At 41.2% G+C, this 17,827-nt stretch overlaps 1 pseudogene; it reads left to right on the top strand.

The window, feature by feature from the left end:
- The first annotated feature begins 16,874 nt into the window (after positions 1-16,874).
- LOC123630984 lies at positions 16,875-16,993 on the top strand (annotated as a pseudogene).
- The last annotated feature ends 834 nt before the right edge of the window (positions 16,994-17,827 follow it).

The following is a 17,827-nucleotide window of genomic DNA, read 5'->3' as shown; positions in this document are numbered from 1 at the left end:
TTTGTCTGAAGCACTCTTTCCTCAGATGCAGCCAAGACTCACTCCCTTACCTCCTTTAGGCATTTGCTCAGATATTATCTTGCCAGTAAAATCTTCCCTGACCACCCTATAAAAATTGCAGTCTCCTCTCCAGAATCCCCTAGCCCTTCCTCACTTTATTTTTGTAGATAGCTCTTATCATTATCTGACATATTACACACTTTAATTATAATTTACTGGTTTTATTTATTTTGTCTGCCTCCTTCCACTAGAATATAAGCTCCATGATGGTAAGGATTTTCTATTTTGTCTCCTTAGGTCCTAAAACAGTGCACGAGGTAGGCACCCAATAAACTCTTGTGGAATTAATTAATAAGCCCCTTAGAGTGTATGTAAGAGCCTCCAGCACATTACAAAATGACAAAAGATGGCAGTTAACCTGCTATGCATAAGATAATGAGAAAAACTTGAGATGCTCTAAGGAATGAAAAAGGGAAAAATAAAGGCAGGGTGTAGAGAGGAGGGCCCAGCCCCGCTGGAAGCTGCCGGGGAGGAGCCAGAGAAAGTTCTTCTCTTGGGGTTGGGCTTAAAAGATTGGGGAAATTGGAGATGTTTAAGGTGACTTTTAAATTAGCTTGCTGTTGCATGTATAATAAAAATCCCAATCCTCCATCTTCTTGACAAAATGTTTTCACCAAATCTTCCTTGCTTGTTAATGCTTATGGGTGAGTGGATTCTTGTTGGGAAAGTGCAAGAGGATTGACTTCTGCTTCCAAGCTGGCAGAGAGTCAACATGTTCAGATGCATAAGTCAGAGGCCAAGAGCACTGCTGATATCTGAATTGCACATGCAGTCTTTAACCTCGCTGTGTATTTCCTTGGCTGGCTTCTGCTGAATAGAATGGTGATTTTAACAAGGACCAGGGTTTTTAATTAATCAGACACTGTTCACTGTGGCACTAGTCCAACTCATCTCAGGGCAGCTGTTTTCCTATGCATTCTTCAATTCATACTTATAATTATTATCAATAACCACCACATACATAGACAGTGTGCAGACAGTAAAGCCTAGACAAGATCTCCAAACAGTTTGGTTTCTGACTGTATGAACCATGCAGCCTTAGGATCTTACTCCTCTACCTTTTTCTAATTAGGTTAAGTTATTTAAAGAAGGTAGGCTTTCCAATTTGCTTCTCCGCTAAGTTTTGCTCAAGCCTGTTCGTTGGGAGTGCTGCAGGCAGAGAAATTTCTTTGAGGAACAACAAAGGTGGTCATTTCCACTAGGGAAGGGCCAGAAAATTAAAATATGGAGATAAGAATCACGTTGCTGTGTATTGTTCATATAAAATCACATTAAGATAGAACATATGAAAGTTAAACCTATTCACAGAAAGAGAGAAAAAATTTTGTAGGCTAAAAAAGCTCATTCACAAAAATTATATATTTTTTAAATCTACATCCTAACTGGCTTTTGTCTGCCTTTTATTTTATTCCTATTATATTTAATCGAGTTTAACAGTTTGCCATAGGCCAAGAGAGCCATAAGGCTCCTTTCCTTCTGGGCTTTTCTTATATGGAGGATCTATTTATGCCCCGAACCCTAGCTTATGAATAACTGCTTTCCCACTTGTCCTTCTCACCCAGCTTTACTAATCACTGAATCTTCCTTCCTCTGTGTATAAATCCTAAAGAGTGTGTTATCCTTTTGCCCCACCCCAGCCAAAGGATTTTTTCCTTTCCAGGTTTTCTACAGGTAAAAAAGACAAATATATAACCTTTCCCAAATCTCCCAGATTTTTAAATTAGATTTCATTTAATTCAAATACCACAGTGATTAAAAACCCCAAACAATGCCTTTGTTCTAAAATGGGTGGGTAAGAACAGGGACCAGCAATGGTAGCTGTTAGGCAGAATTTAATAAAACTTCTTGAGCCCAGATCGGCAAAGCACTGTTGGGGTGTATGATGGGACATGGAAAGAGCCTCCGCAGGTGCATAGCCTGTCACATCCCATCACAAGCAGTGTGTAAATCTTAGGTGTGAAAAAAGATGTTATCAATGCAGGGATGGACATTAGGCCAAGGGAACAGAACCAACAGCCAAAAACAGACGCATACCTATAAGGACACTTGATGTGTAATAGAGGTGGCACTTCACAGAACAAACAATGCTGGACAGCTGGTTGTCTATATGGGAAATTTTAAACTGAATACCCACCTTACAACATACACAATAAATTCCCAATGGATTAAGAATTCAAATATGAAAGGTAGAACATTCAAATTTTTAGAAGAAAACAGAAGAGAATATCTTTATGACCTGAGGAGTTGAAGGGAGAAAGATTTCCTAAACAAAGCATAAAAAGTACAAATCCTATAGGATGAGATTTACTGGTATTTGGACTGTTAAGATTATGGGCTTATATTCATCAAATGACACCATAAAAAGTGAAAAGGGATGCCACAAACTGGGAATGAGTATTTACAACAAGATAACCAAGAAACTATTAGCATCCTGAAAATACAAAGAGTCTCTCTGAATGATTGTGAAAGCAAGTAAACAACACAATTGTTACAAGGGCAAACTATATGAACAGATACATCTCAGACTATAGCCAATAAATATGACATAGTAAATAAATATTTTTTTAAATGCTCCTTGTTAGTTATCAGGAAAATGCAAATTATAACAATGAGATACCATGTCATCCCCACAGGATTGGAAAATAACTAAAATGTCTAACACCAAGTGTTTGAGGCCATGTAGAATAACACTGCTGATGGTAGAAAACAATTTGGCATTATCTGGTTGAAGACATACATATTTTTTGTATAACTCATCGGTTTCACTCCTGGGTATTGATCCTAGAGAAATGTCTAAAAATAATAACACAAAACTGTATAGCACTTTATAGTTTATGAAGCACTAGTATTGGTATACGTAGTGCACAAACTATTATTTTAACCCATTTTTTCAGTAGGTATTATTAACTCTACTTTTCACAGAGGTTTGGTTATCCTCTCAGGGTCACATAATTGGTGAGGGGCACTAACACCCCTCAGTGTTAATTCCCCTTTCTCCTAGTAATGGCCCCAACTTTTGCCTGGGGACCTACCCTCCCCACTCTTATGGCTCTGTTGAGGCAATGTCCAGACAGGGTCAATCAAAGCCCCACCATTATTGGCTCAGAGATAACGTGAGACTCAGGCCTGTCTAATCGGAACGAGCACAGGACTCTTGCCCTTTCCTGCTGGGCTAGAGCCCGGGAGGAGATGAAACTGAGTAGAGTCTGAGAATGAAGCTGACAAAGCAGAAGGTGGCATTGAGAAATGGAAAGAAACTAAGTCTTGATGGCATAATTTATAGCTCTGAGGTCCATAAGGCCAGCTCTACCCCCAAACATCTAGATTACTTAAACAATAGACTCCCTTTTTGCTTACGTGGTTTTGAGTTTCCCTTTCTGCAACTTACAGCCCAAGGAATTCTGGACAATACACTGACAAAGTCAAAACTAGAGCTCGGGAGTCCCAATGCCCACTTTTCTGACCACAGCACTACCTAGCAAGATGTGGCTGGTGGGCTCCAAAAGCAACATGAAAAAATGGAAACTGTATTTTCCTTCAATTATGACAAGAATCTTCAGGGTTCCCCCTCACCCCCATCTATTATACAGAAAAAATATTTCTGTTATTCTTACGAATGCATGTCTAATTTATGTCTTACTCGATTCAAGGTCAAAACTTCATACTCAAAGTAATTTCTTTGTCAAAAACTCCCCTTATGATGGTCAAGGACAACATTCTGTGGTTATAGATAAATTCGTCCAAACTACCAATTGTGTTTCAAGGCTATCAAGGCAAGGATATATGTTAAATTATTACCATTAAAGGGATTTAAACTATTCAATTAAACAACATGAGTGAAGTATGGTGACACTGCAAATAAAATAACAACACAAAGCCCTAAACAACATTCCCTCCCCACTGAAGAGTGGGAGATTGTCAGAGCTGTCACCGAGATGTTCTTGTCTTCTGACAGAGGCTGACTACACTCAGACAGTAGCCGCCTCGCCAGCTGGAGTCAATGAACTGGAACTGAAGGGCTCTGGAAACTGTGCCTTTAATGGCAAGATCATGATTCCCAAACACAGTCTGACAAGTGTGGATGTACTTAAGAGGACAATGGGACAGAGTATATGAAAGCAGGACTTCCCAGGAATTCCAGAATGATGATCACCAACATAGATAATAAAAGCCATTTTCAGTCAGAACAAGCATTACTAGGTCAGGATATCAAAGGATGAGCATGAGATGTCAACACTGTTGCCAAAATTGCAAAGCATTCCAAGTCTTCAAAGTCTTCACGGCTTGTCTGCTTCTTGTCCTGCACTTCTGGCCTCCTTTCCTCACCCCTCAGGCCCAGCAGCCCAATTCCTTGTCCGTCAAAGCCCCACAGTGAGGCACCCAATTCAGACACAGCCTCCAGGGAAGAGCTTAAAGCTCCAACATTAAGTCTTTCCTTCTCTCCATTTTACTCGACAAAATTTCCATTCCCTCGCAGGATCATGAGCATTGGAGCCATGCCACTTATAAGCTAATGAAACTGGGCAAATGAGATAACATTCTTAAACATCAGTTTCCTCATTGGAAAAAAATGGGACTATTAGTAGCCCCTAACTCATAGACCTATTGAGAGAATTCAGTGAGATAACACATGTAACAGAGTTTACCCAATGGATGGCCCATAGGAAAAGCCCGATAAACATGAGTAATTATTATTATTGCTACTACTAATAATAATAGCAACAAAGATAAGGGAGATCAATAAGTTTACCCACCCTGTGGAAATTTGTCTATTTTTGAAAAGGAACTTAGTTGTCAGTTAACAACTTGGGGGAATTACTCATTCACAATTTGTATTTTGCATCCACTGTTTTTGCCTGTGGGGCTTTCTGTAGAACGGATTGTGCATTTCTTACTGTAGTAAATTTCAATATTGCCTTTTCATGGGGATCCATCAGCTCTGAAATAAGAAACTCTTTATACATAGCATGTAACCAGCACAAGCCATGCAAAACAATGCACCAGCCCAGAGATCCCTTACTGGCAATATAAAAGAAGACCTTTTCCACCTTTTCTTTGGTGATTTACTTTATGAATAAATTGCTTTTCTTTAAAGGTCAGTTTGTTGTTTTAGAGCACTTTACACTTGACACTATCCTCTTACTGTAGGAAGTTGCACAAAGAACATTTTAAGCAATGTTTCCTAAAAGTTTATCCACTACTGAATCCATTGACTAAGTAAGGTGATTTGCCTGAAAATATAAGTATAATCAAAAATCAAAACAAAAACCCTATATTTTATATTTATATATATATTCCATCTAGGTAAGAAATAATAGTTTGTTACAATTAATGTTATTGAATGCTTACTATTAAATATTATGCCTGGCAATGTAACTAAGGGTTTTATATGAGCCATCTCATAGAGTTCTGACAATTATTTTATTATTTATTATCATTCTCATTTTTAAAACAAGAAACTAAGGCTTAAAAATGTTAAGTGATTGAACCAAAGCCACACAACTAACCAGGGAAGAAGATGACCTATCCACCTCTGTAATCCAAGCTAGCTGATCAGATTAGCTAGACCCAAAATTTTGACCATGATACCTCCAAAAGGGAATGTTGGGGAATATAAATTAGGATAGTTCTGAAGACCTGAGTCAGAACAGCCCATCTCAACAGATCTTGTAGCTCAGTCTTCTCAGTATTCTTCTGAACTTCCCATCCACTGTGCAGGGATCTGAGAATAACCTAAGTGTACGACAGATTCATCATGGAACAAAACAGATGCAGTAATAATTATCTAACCAGAACATACACTGTTTCCTTCCACTCTTGCTAGAATCCTTTGAGATGGGTATCGCTCTCATATTACAAATAAGGAAATAAGGTTCTGAGAGATTAAGTCAGAGATCAGAGCTGTTTTTGTTGGCAGTGATGTTCTTTTTGGCCCACATAGCAATATTAAAATACTTGAGCCAACGTTTAAAAATTAGATTATATGCTAAAAACCCAACTATATGCTAGAAATCTGGATTCTCAGATTCTGTTGAAAATTTCAAATTGTTGGAAACACTGGCCACACTCCTTCATGGCAATCAACAGGTAGAGCTGAGGACTACTTGCCCGGGGCCCATTCTCTCTGGCCATTACTGTTCCCATCAGACAGCATCACTCATTGTATTTCATTTTGTTTTCTTTTCTTTATTTTAAAGACAAAATCTCGTTCTGTTGCCCAGGTTGGAGTGCCGTGGCATCATCATAGCTTACCAGAGTCCCAAATTCCTGAGCTCGAGTGATCCTCCCACGTCAGCCTTCCAAGTAGCTGGACTACACCACACTCAGCTAATTTTTAAAATTTTTGTAGAGATGAGGTCTTCCTTTATTACCCAGGCTGGTGTTGACTTCCTGGCCTCAAGCAGTCCTCCTGCCTCAACCTCCCAAAAGTGTTGAGATTACAGGCATGAGGCACCACCCCCAGCTTCGTTTCATTTCAATGTGAGTTTGTACTGGTTTCTACCTCTCATGAGAACAGGGAGACTATTATGGCCAATTGTGAGCCAGTTTTCAAAAGGCTCCAGCCATGTTTCCACTCTGACACTGCCACCATCTTCAAAAGATGCTAACATGCCAGCAGAGTCACAGAGGAATGATGCAGGTGTTCCTGCATCAACAAGGACACTGAATGTATCCCCTCAGTCTGCTGGAAACACTTTTTGCCATGGGACACATTTTAAAAATTGTTGCAGAATATTGTTTTCATTAATTGTTTCTTTATGCATTCACTATGTGAGCAGCCTTTGTGGTTTTGCCGCATGACTTCCCTAGGAGCAGTTTTAATAAAAGACTTGGAAAGATCACAAGTATCTGTTTCCCCCTTCCTTTGAGTAGTAGAAACCCTGAGTTTGAGCTATACATATAGCCTCCTGAGGAAAAAACACATTTCTCTGCCTCCCTTGCAGCTCATTGTGGCCATGTGACTTACTTCAGATCAATGGGACATGGACAAACATGATGTGTGCAACTTCTGGGTCCTCTTCTAAAAGACCTGCCTGGGTACTCTCTTTTTCTCTCACCCCAAGCTATGTCACCCAAATAGATGTGAGCCAGCATCAGCCATGTCGATGTTTCGAGGAGATTACAGAGCAATAAGATGGAAGGAATCAGGGTCTCTGACTATTTGTATAAAGGAGAGTTACCCTACCAACCCAAGATAGCTCATTCTGGACTGTTTCTTGGGAGAGATGTAAATTTTTATTTACCTAAGCCACTATAGTTTTATATATCTTTGTTACAGCAGCCTTCTTCCTCTTATCCATCTCTACTCTGCCCATTCTCAGTTATCCTTTGTCCTTCCTCGAATTTCAGAGGATGAGGCATCCTTCCTTCACTGCATAAAGTATAGCCTTAACTCCTGACACAGCTTCTTGGAGCAGTGTGCACTTGGGAAAGTTATTTACCTTCTCTAAATCTGATCTGCAAGATAATAGTTGGGCTAATTTCTCAGAAGGATCAAATAAAGCCAAACTGTCCAGCAGTTCCTGGTATTTTCAAAACACTAAATAAATGTCAGTGTCAGTCTTTCTCTTTTCTGGTTCAAATCTAATCATCCTGCCAGTGTTCTGCAAGCTCCCTGTGGCCATCAATTACCCACATGTATCCCTAACCTTTCCATTTCTACTGTCCTTTCCCATTGACACATAAGCAGATTAAAATCTCTCCCACCATAAAAATTAAGAAAATAACAACCCTGACTTTTTCCCCTTCACAACCAAAAGTCCACCAAGGGTTGCCCACTTCCTCACTTCCCTCTCATTCCTCAGTCTTCTCCCTCCTTCAGTCTGGCTTTAGCACCCACTACTCCACTGGCGTAGCCAAGTAAAGTTACTAGCACCTTTCTGATTGCAAAATTCTTATCTTTGTCAACCTCTCAGAAGCATTAGACACTGCTGACACAAGCTGCCTCTCAACATTCACTTTTCTCTTGACTCCCATGATTTGACCGTCCCTAGGCTTGACCTCACTGGCAATTCCTTCTCAACCCCCACTCTGGTCCCTTACTTCTTCCTACTTCTTAATTGCTGGTATTCTTCAAGTTGCATTTTCAGAGCTGCAACCCACCAGTTGCTTGAAGTAGACACACTGATAAACTATCCAGATCCCTCTACAAGAATAAAGGACTTATCTTGACTGCTGGGAGCACTGTTAGCAGAAACACTTGGCAGTCAGCCTTCCTCCAGGAAGACTGCCACCTCACCCTAGAGCACACACCCTTCCCACATCAAATTACTGGTTAAAGTAACAAATAAAGGCCCATTTCCCCTGTCCTTGACTCAAAACAAATCTAAAGATCCATTACATTTTTAGAACATTTTTAGGATCAGCCAAGGCCTTCACTGGGATGGTATCTCAGCCTGACTTCTACCTCTGACTGGAATGCTACACAAGGGAGCAGTGACCTCTATCTTGTATTTTGGGGTAACTTTATCTTAACTTGTACAAACACTCTCCAACCTATTTTTTTCAAACACATACTTGATCTTATTACTCTACACTAGAATCTGTCAATGGCACCCCAGTTGTCCTTAGAGAGAATCCAAGCTTCTATACAAAAGTTTAAAAGGCTCCAAATGGCTGGACTCCAATGTCACCTCTGGAGACATGCTACAGGCAGCCAGGGATGTTGTCACTGAGCTAGAGAAAAGCCCTAACTCCCAACCAGGGTTGTCGTTCCTATTTTAGGGCCTTGTACTCTGAGTTTCCTACAGCTCTGCAAAGCAGAAGTCTATACAGTATAGGGGATTAAGACGAGAGTATCAGACAGAATTGGGTTCACACACTGTCTCCACCATTCCCTAGTGTGACCTCTGACAAGACTTAACTTCCCTGTAAAATGGGTTTAATGCAATTACCTCAGGATTGTTTTGAGTGTTAAATTAAATAATATGCAAAAAGCCTTCAGCTGAATTCTTTGCATGTGGTAAACATTCAGTAAGTAGTTAGTTATTATCATTATCGCAGCTCTCCTTACTAGCTGTTTTAGCTTGTTACAGCGAAGAAGAAGCAATGGAATAACACCCCCCAAGCCTTGGGCTCTACCAGAAGATGTATTAAGGGCACTACACAGTGAACTTTCCATCCCAAATTATATCTCTCTAGTGACAATCTACCAGTGACTGGGCAGCCCTAGCCCTCTCCTACGATCCTGTCTGTCCAAGGAATTCTGGGGAGAGGTTCAGGGGTGGCCATGACTTCCTGCTCTATGAGCGGCCAAACTGCAGCATCCTTGTGCCAACCATCAATTTCAAATCCCTCTCTATCAATTTGCAAGTTGACCTTGGCTTTCTGGGTTCTCTCTTGGAAACTTCAGTAATAAAAGTCCTTCATGTAAAACACCCAAAGCCCAGCTGCATTGTGGTGCAGTCATGCATTAACTAAAACAACAAGCCAGCAACCAAAAGGCAATCTTTTTAATTAGCATTTTTACTGCAATTTCTCAGGAAAAAAGCACCAAAGAGGGAACACAGAAGAACTTCTTAGAAATTCTTTTCCTTTTCATTCATTTTCGATTACTCCCAAGCCCTGCAGCTGCCCCAGAGTCCCTCAGCCCTTTGTCTAAAGCTAGACACATGCATGCACACACACATGCACGCACAGCCCACCAGAGGTGTGCCAGAGCTGCCTGTGCCAGCTTGAAAAAGCCAACTGTTAAATTTTTAGGAATTTTAACAGCAGGTTGTTAAATACAGCCATTATTAAAAATTGAACTATATAGACTTGCTATGAAATCAGTTATAAACAAAGGTAATAAATATATGATACTCGGCAGGGGGAGAGGAGAAATGAACATGCAACAATATGGATGAATCTCAAAATAATTACACCAAAGCCAGACAAAAGAAGAATATATCCTACATAATTCTGTTTATATAAAATTATAGAAAACTAACCTATAGTGACAAAAAGTAGATCACTAGTTTCCGGAGGGGTGTAAGGAGGGGTGAATGTGAGAGATTACCAAGGGGCACAAGGGAACTTGGGGGAGTGTGAATATGTTCACCATCATGATTGTAGAGATAGCGTCATAGGTGTGCACGTTTGTTAAAACTTATCAAATGGTATGCTTCAAATATGTGCAGCTTACTGTATGTGAAGTATACCCTAATAACACCTTAAAGACTCAAAATCCATCACTCTCTAAGTGTTTTACTATTTCACTCTATGTTGTGGCTATACTCAAGGTTTCTCTGCGCCTGCTGCATCTGGGTGGTGGAAATGCTACGGGATGGTGCTCCCGGCATCGCTCCCCAGCTCCGTGTCCGGCAACCTGGCCATGGTGGGAGTATTTACACTGTGGAAATCAGCAAACCCTACAAATGAGGACTTGATTTATTGTTCTGTTGATCGTCTAGACTTCAGAAACTCGTGGGGAAATGCTAATAATGCAGATTAAATTTTAAAGCATGCCATGCCTAGAGCCACTACACTGTGAACAGCACAAAATATTAAGAAAAAAAATGCTCTAAAAAGAAAAAAAAAATGTCAGGGGTAGTGGTTCATGCCTGTAATCCCAGTGCTTTGGGAGGTTGAAGGGGGAGAATCGCTTGAGGTCAGGAGTTCGAGGCCAGCCTGGGCAACACAGTGAGACCCCCATCTCTAAAAAGAAGAAAAAAAGAAAAAGAAAATATTCTTTCAGTATTGAAAACGTATTATCTGATTCAGCAAAGAAGTCACGTGCTCACATCATTGGCAAATGTGTAAAGTTCCATCACATTCTTTGTTGTTTCACTTTCTTCTGTCTAGTCTGTTAACATAAATGAAAATATTAACTAATGCTTATGTTAGAACTATATTTATTTGTGACTTGCAGCCATAGGTTGGCTGTGGATACTAGAGTTCAGCAAAAATCAGGGAAAGCATTCTGTAAGAATCAACTGGTTATATAGAATTTATAATAAAGAATATTACATTTTCTATTATTATTTGTAAATTATGTGCCTCACAATAAAATTTATAATAAACTTACATATGTATGTACACACACACAATTTTGTTGTTATTGTTTTTAGAAAACCAGTTATGAAACATTTACCTGCACTGTCCCTATTAATGTCACTGTGATGTTGTTTGCTGGATAACCATTCCATTTCCTGGTGTCCCCTGCCTTTTCTTCACCTGAAGTCTTTATTGTGTAGCTCTCCGGTTGAGGGTCTTTTGTTGTTTTTGTTTGTTTTTCTTTTATTTGTTCATTTTTCCCAATACCAACATTCTGTGTAAGGAAAGAAGACTTTGGACTGAACAAATAAGAAAGAATCCTGCCTCTTTAGAGAAGGAGCAAGATTCAATCTAATCTATTAATATTCACTTCTCCTTTATTTCTGCCCTGTGCATATTTTTGGCCTCGTGCTTTAGAGCTGACAAGGTGCTTTCACATAGCTTGCTTGCTTTAACACCGCTGGCTGCACTCACTTCCACACTTCCCTTTAAGCCGCCTCACCCAGGTCCTGTTGTAAAAGCCAGCATGCATTTGCTGAAGACATCGCGAAAGAGAAGTACAGATGTTCATTGCATAACATCCCCTGGGCCCAGAGGTGACAAGTAAAACCTTGAATCCTAGGATCTGAGTAAAGCCTTGAGTCCACCACTGCCTGACCATAAAACCGTATCAGTGCTCTGATGACAGGTATAGAAGCGTTACATAGGCTTTCCTGCAAGGCCTGGAAAGACACAAAAATGAAAGTCCTCATTTGTTGGAGTGGTAAAAATGTAGGTGAACCTTCTGCATGTGTTTTGAATTCTATTACTGTCACCATGAATTGTTTGCAGAACCTTATAAATAATTAGGGGGATTTATTTATATGTAGCATATCAAAATAGAGAAATGGCATTCTGCTGTGTTTTGTTCCTGTGCACCCTAAAGTACTGCACAGACTTCCTCCTATTCATCTCCATGCCAGGAGCCTGGCACCCCAGCTCCCATTACCTGCTGCGTCCTCTCCGTAACTGTCCCGTCACCTCCCTCCGCAGCTGCAGCTGCTGTCCTCCCACCACCAGGCAGGGCAGGGGCTTCCTGACCTGGCATGTTCTCCACAAGCACACTCCCCCTCCTACCCCCAGTAGAGCCAGAAAGACCACTGCTTCCCCAGCCCTATGGCCATGTCACCACTGAGCATCCCAAACATGTCCCCTTGCCCTAGAAAGTCACTTATCACCATTCCTTCGTGCCTTTATTCAAACTGTTTCCTGCACCTGGAATGTTCTTCTCTGTCACTGACCACTGAAACCCTGCCTCTCCTCCTCCAAGGCCCTGCAGGAATGGATGGCCCCATTTCTTATCCTTCCCCGGCCCCTGCCTAAATGTCTCTTGTTGTGCTTCTCTAATGTGCCCTGCCCATGCCCACTCTACCAGTCTGTGATCTTCTCAAAGCATACACTCTCCTATTAAACCACATGTTCTTGCTCCTGGAACCATGCCTAGCTCATTTGGAGAAGAAATAAGTGCCTTGTTCTATAATTAGTTATTTATATTAATTCTATGAAGTTACTGTACACTTAAATGTGTCAGATACTAGGGTAAGTGCTAAGATGATATAAAATAATGAGGCCCAGTCTCTGTCTTCAGGAAGCTCGCAGATGGGGGGGCGGAAGGGGGAGGTTTCCAGGGCCAGACCAGAGTGAGGCAAATTTTACAAGGGGGGGGCGGTGGGCGGGGAGTGCCAAAAAACTCAGTAATTAAGGTAAATAATATTTGAATGCAACATTTTTAAGTCAGAATTAATGCAAAAAATCCATGATGATCAAAATATCAAAATGTTAAACCAAGGAGGAGTCCTTGCATTTTGTCTCAGGCTCCACGTGGCGCAGCACTGTGTGAAGGGGTGTGTACGTTGGGATGCGAGGAAGAAGGGAAGCAAACAACCAGCAAATAGGACATGTGGGAAGAGCCCCAAAACGAGCCTGGTGCCACCCAGCTGGGTTCCCTTGCCCGCTGCCCAAGGATAAGCCAATATGCTGGCTCAGCAAGTTTTACGCAGAGGAAGAATCTTTATTTCGCACAGTGCTAGGCGGGGACGGGAGAAATTTCTCAAATCTGCCTCCCGGAGAACTTCAGAGACAGGGTTTTTAAGGCTAGTTTGGCAGGCAAGGGATTAGGCAATTAGGTTCATTAACTGGGGCAAAATTATAGGGACGTAGAAATCATCTTCTTGTGCTATTTCATGCCCTGGGGTCACAATTCCAGCTGAGTCTTTTTCTCGCTCTGGGCCGCTGGTCTGGGTGGGTCAGTAAACCCCCTGGAATGCGGGCGTGGAAGATGTCTTGAAAACTACCTTTAGGTTTCAAAAAGTGATGTTATCTGCGGGGAAAGTTAAGAATCTTTATGGACACCAGCTATGGGGAGAAGTTAAGAATCCTCATGACCAACAGCTGTGTGGCTCCAGAGTGGCAATTACAGGAGGACAGTTACTAATTATTATCATTATTTTTAGCTAGGCCCTTACCACAGTTCTCACCTTGCACCCCGTTATTGAGGGGCAGTTTCAAGCCTTCCAGAGTCGGCAACACGATGCCCTCACCTACTTAACCCACCATCCCACCAAAACTCCAGCCAGCTCTTCCTGCCCCTCCTGCTTCAGTAAACAATGCAACAGGGCCCAGGCTGGAGACCAGGAATGGCCTCGCCTGCTTCCTCTCCCTCTCCTCTGCCTGCCATCCTCTCTCGCTGCTCCCAGATCAGAGGGGCTGCTCCCGGGCTCTCCACCACCCACTCCGGTCCGTTCTCCACACCCCCTCCAGGCGGCTCTCAGGAACTCCAGTATGATCACCTCAAGGGTTACTGGATACAGCCCAGACTCCTCACAGGGGCCTGTGTGGCCTGGGCCCTGTCTGTCCCCAGATCTTCTGCTACCACCGGATACAACTTGGTCCCTTGAACCCCTGGGCCTTGGGCTTTTGCTCTGGCTGATCCCCTGCCCACCAGACCCTTTCTTTTCCACATCCAGAGCACTCCTCCTCATTGCACGGCTGGGAAGCAAAGTCCTGAAACGAAGACTGCCTGACGATAAATCCAATGACCACCACCATTACAGAGGTGTAAATGGTCGACAGGCTTCCCTGCAGACTCTGCCTACAGAGCATCCCCTTCAAGAAAACTTGCTCGAATCTCCCCTATCTCCCAAGACAGTGTTGGAAGGCTAGGTCATGAGGGCTCTGCCCTATAAAAGAGGGTTGGGGGAGCCTATTCGCACTGTCTGCCGTGTGCAGACACAGCTGGACAGCACCATCTGCGAGGACAAGCCCTCACCAGACACCAAATCTGCTGGCACCTTGATCTGGGACTCCAGAACTATGAGCAATAAATTCTGGTGTTTACAAATTACCCAATCTAAGGTATTTGTTATAGCAGCCTGAACAGACTAAGGCAAATATGTAGGGCCATCTTCTGTGAGCAAGTGATAATGAAGCATCCCTAAATAAATGAAGTGAGACATGTTCTAGGTTAGGAAAGAGCTGACCAGGCCAAGGGCAGAGCAAACGGAAAGGCTCAGAGGGGAGAATGACCTTGGTTTGCCCGAGAAAGCACAGAGAGGCCAGCAGGAGTGAGTAGAGAAAGTTAGAAGAAAAATATCAAAAACTGCATTCTGGGCTTCTCTTTCTAGGTTCCATGGATACCATGAAGATCTTCTGTTAATAATCATCTTTGTTTTTGTTTTTTTTTTAAAAAAAAGTCACTCCTTACCTCAGGCTACCAGTTTACAGCACCATTGAAGATATTACTTTTTTTGTTTTTGACATATTTATATTCTAGGACTATCTTTTTGATATGAAACTCTGTATATTTAGAAAACACTCTCATTTCTCCCAGCAGTATAAACTTTTTTTTAAAGGAATGTGAGTATGAAGGAGATGCTTCTCCATATGCCCACTCCTGTCTGTGGGACAGTCAGATTCTTGCCAATTATAATTTCAGATATGGTATTTTCCTGACCTTGCCCCTATTTCTGAGCAACTACTATGTGTCGATTATTGACAGTATGATAAAAAACAAGATGGGCATAGGCAAGAAGCAAGCAAGAGTTTCAATATGAAAAATAAATTTTGATGTCTTTGTTTCTGTAAGCATGTAGTAACACAAAGACAACTTACCATTGTTTTCATAAGGAAAGCCTGGTTGAATACTAGTACTTTCCATCTTAATAGGGGCCCTTTTGTTTGTTGTTAACCAAGTCAAGTTTGACCAAAGCATTTCTTCTCTTTTTCTAGAAGGCATTTGTGGGCAGAGACTTATTATACTGAAGGCTCTATTGTCCTCTAGAAAATAATTTCTGCACAATTTTTTCCTACCATGGAATACTGAGCAGTCTGGTAATATGAAATACTTTATGATCAAGTGGGTTATGCTGAGAATACTCTTTCTCTGTATAGACCAAGTCATAAGAATGGGAAAACCCAACTCAATTTCATTTGATCCCTTTGGTATTATTTCTCTGTCCCTTATACCACAGTCCCAGAAAATGATTGCTCGTCTGGTAGGTTGCAATAATAATCCCACACAGGGTAGAGCCTCTGGAATATCAAGGATAAAGTGCGTTTAGTGACCGTGTAAGCAATGGTTAAAACACTAATTAGTCTTTTGTAGAACCTTGACAAGAGGTGTTAAAACTATGAACACTCTTTTCTCTTTCCCAGACTGTTCCATGTGAATAATGGAATTTCATGTGTAATTGAGAGGTAGGAGAGAGAAGAAAGTTACATATATTTTGAAAAAGCTCCCCTAACATCCTGGTGATTCTCTTGATGAGTCATTTTTCTCCTTCCTTCTTTTTATTGTTCCAATGTTCTGTGATTATGTTTCTATTTATCTTCTCTTTTTTTAATTTATAGATGTATTTGTTATTTATCCCCCTCCTTAGCCCTTCAAAATTTGAAGAGGTATTGTTTTTTCTCCCCCAATTCTTCTGTTTTATTATTTTCCTAAACATCTCTTCTCTCTCCTATTATTCCTTCTCTCACAACTGATTATAATATAGAATTCAAGTTTATTTTAAAATAGTTATTTTATCTCTGAAATTAAGTTTACAGTCCCCATTCTTCATTGCAAACCAGTCTGCCATCCGTCTGCAGACTAGTTTAGAGGAGGGGAAAGGAACTAACATTTATTAAACACTTTAGTGCCAGATATTATTAGGCAAGGTGTTTTGCAGATATAAATTCATTTAATCATTTTAATAGCCGGTGGTTGATTATATATTGTTCAGAAATATTCGCTCCATCCCCCTCACTTTCACGGGAAAATGATACTTCTTGCTCTGGTGATGTTGGGTTTGCCTATATGACTGGCTCTGGCTTCACCTTGCACAGGGTGCACTTCCCCTCCCTTCGACTTTGGTCTCTGTCATGTGCCATGGTCTGGCCAATGGGATGTTAGGATAGATGTGATACAAGCACAAACTTGAATTACACTTTCACAACTGAGCTTGCCTTCTTGCACTGCTGCCACGCCATATGAAAAACATTCTCAGTCTAGCCCTCTGATTCCAGGAGTGAGGCTGAGGCGCTCAGAAAACAAAGCCACTCCAGCCCAGATTAGCCAAATCCCAGCTGGCCCCACCTCTCCTCAGGTGCATACCCTAAATAAAGGCTTATTTTCTATGCCACTGAGATTTTGTGGCTTTCTTTACACAGCAATAGCTAACTGACACACAATCTTATGAAGTAAATAGTAGTATCCTTTTTAACACAAAATGGAAACTGAGAGTAAGAAACAAGCCCATAGTCACTCAGAATCTGTGAAACCAGGATCCACACTGAAGTCTGATCTAAAATCCAGGGTTATCCATGGCCATGCCACCCTGCAAGGTGCCTGATCTCGCCTGATCTCCGAAGCTAAGCAGGGTTGGGCCTGGTTAGTACTTGGATGGGAGACCCCTTGGAATATCAGATGCTATAGGCTTTTTAAAAAAAAATAAAAAATAAAATAAAATCCAGGGCTCTCTTACCTACAGTGAGTTTCCTCCTTAAACTTTATATTTCCCTTTCCATAAAACAAACAAAATAAATATGATTTTTACTTTCCTTTGTCTCTTGGTTGGTTTTTGTTGAGGTCAGGAGCTGTTCCAAGAAAATGTATTCTCTCCACAGCCAGAAATTTGACTTCCCAGAATTATGCCTTTACTTTATTCTGTGAGTTCTCAATGTGGCCCACAGATAATAGGATTAAAAAACTAATAACTGGTTATTCCAAAACTGCAGTTCTTATATATATGTAATTTGTTTTTTAAGCTCAAAACTGATCAGATATGAAGAGCAAGTACTGGGTACAAGTAAGTGATGGATAATTCTTTCCTCCCCTACTCCAGCCTAGAGGCAGAATGGGTGATAAAACTGGAGTGTTATGAGTGGTGGACCCTGATAATTCAGTTCTCGGAGCTCAGCAGGAATTGGTGGTGTTACTGCTGAGTCACTTGTCATTATTTTTTGGAACTGATAATACTGAAGGGAAATACCGGAAAAAATGACAAATACAGTGCCCATTATTTCCAAAAGGCCAGAAGTCTCCCTAGTTATTGGAGATTGATCCACTTAACTTCAAAATCTGCACAGGTACTGGAACAGATAGTCAATTTGAAATGATGCTCTAGTTAACTCAATGGCCAGCCAAAAGGGTATCCACTTTGCTAGTTTAGCCCTCCATGGTAGATCTTTAAATATCACCAGTGGTGGTTGTAAGATTGGTAAGGAAGACTGCTTTTTTTGTAAATCCATCTTTGGGACACAATTCAGATTC

This window comes from Lemur catta, chromosome 1 (genome assembly GCF_020740605.2).
Source record: "Lemur catta isolate mLemCat1 chromosome 1, mLemCat1.pri, whole genome shotgun sequence".
NCBI lineage: Eukaryota > Metazoa > Chordata > Mammalia > Primates > Lemuridae > Lemur > Lemur catta.
The sequence above is the reverse complement of the archived record's forward strand: the minus strand, read 5'-3'. Positions and strand labels throughout refer to the sequence as shown.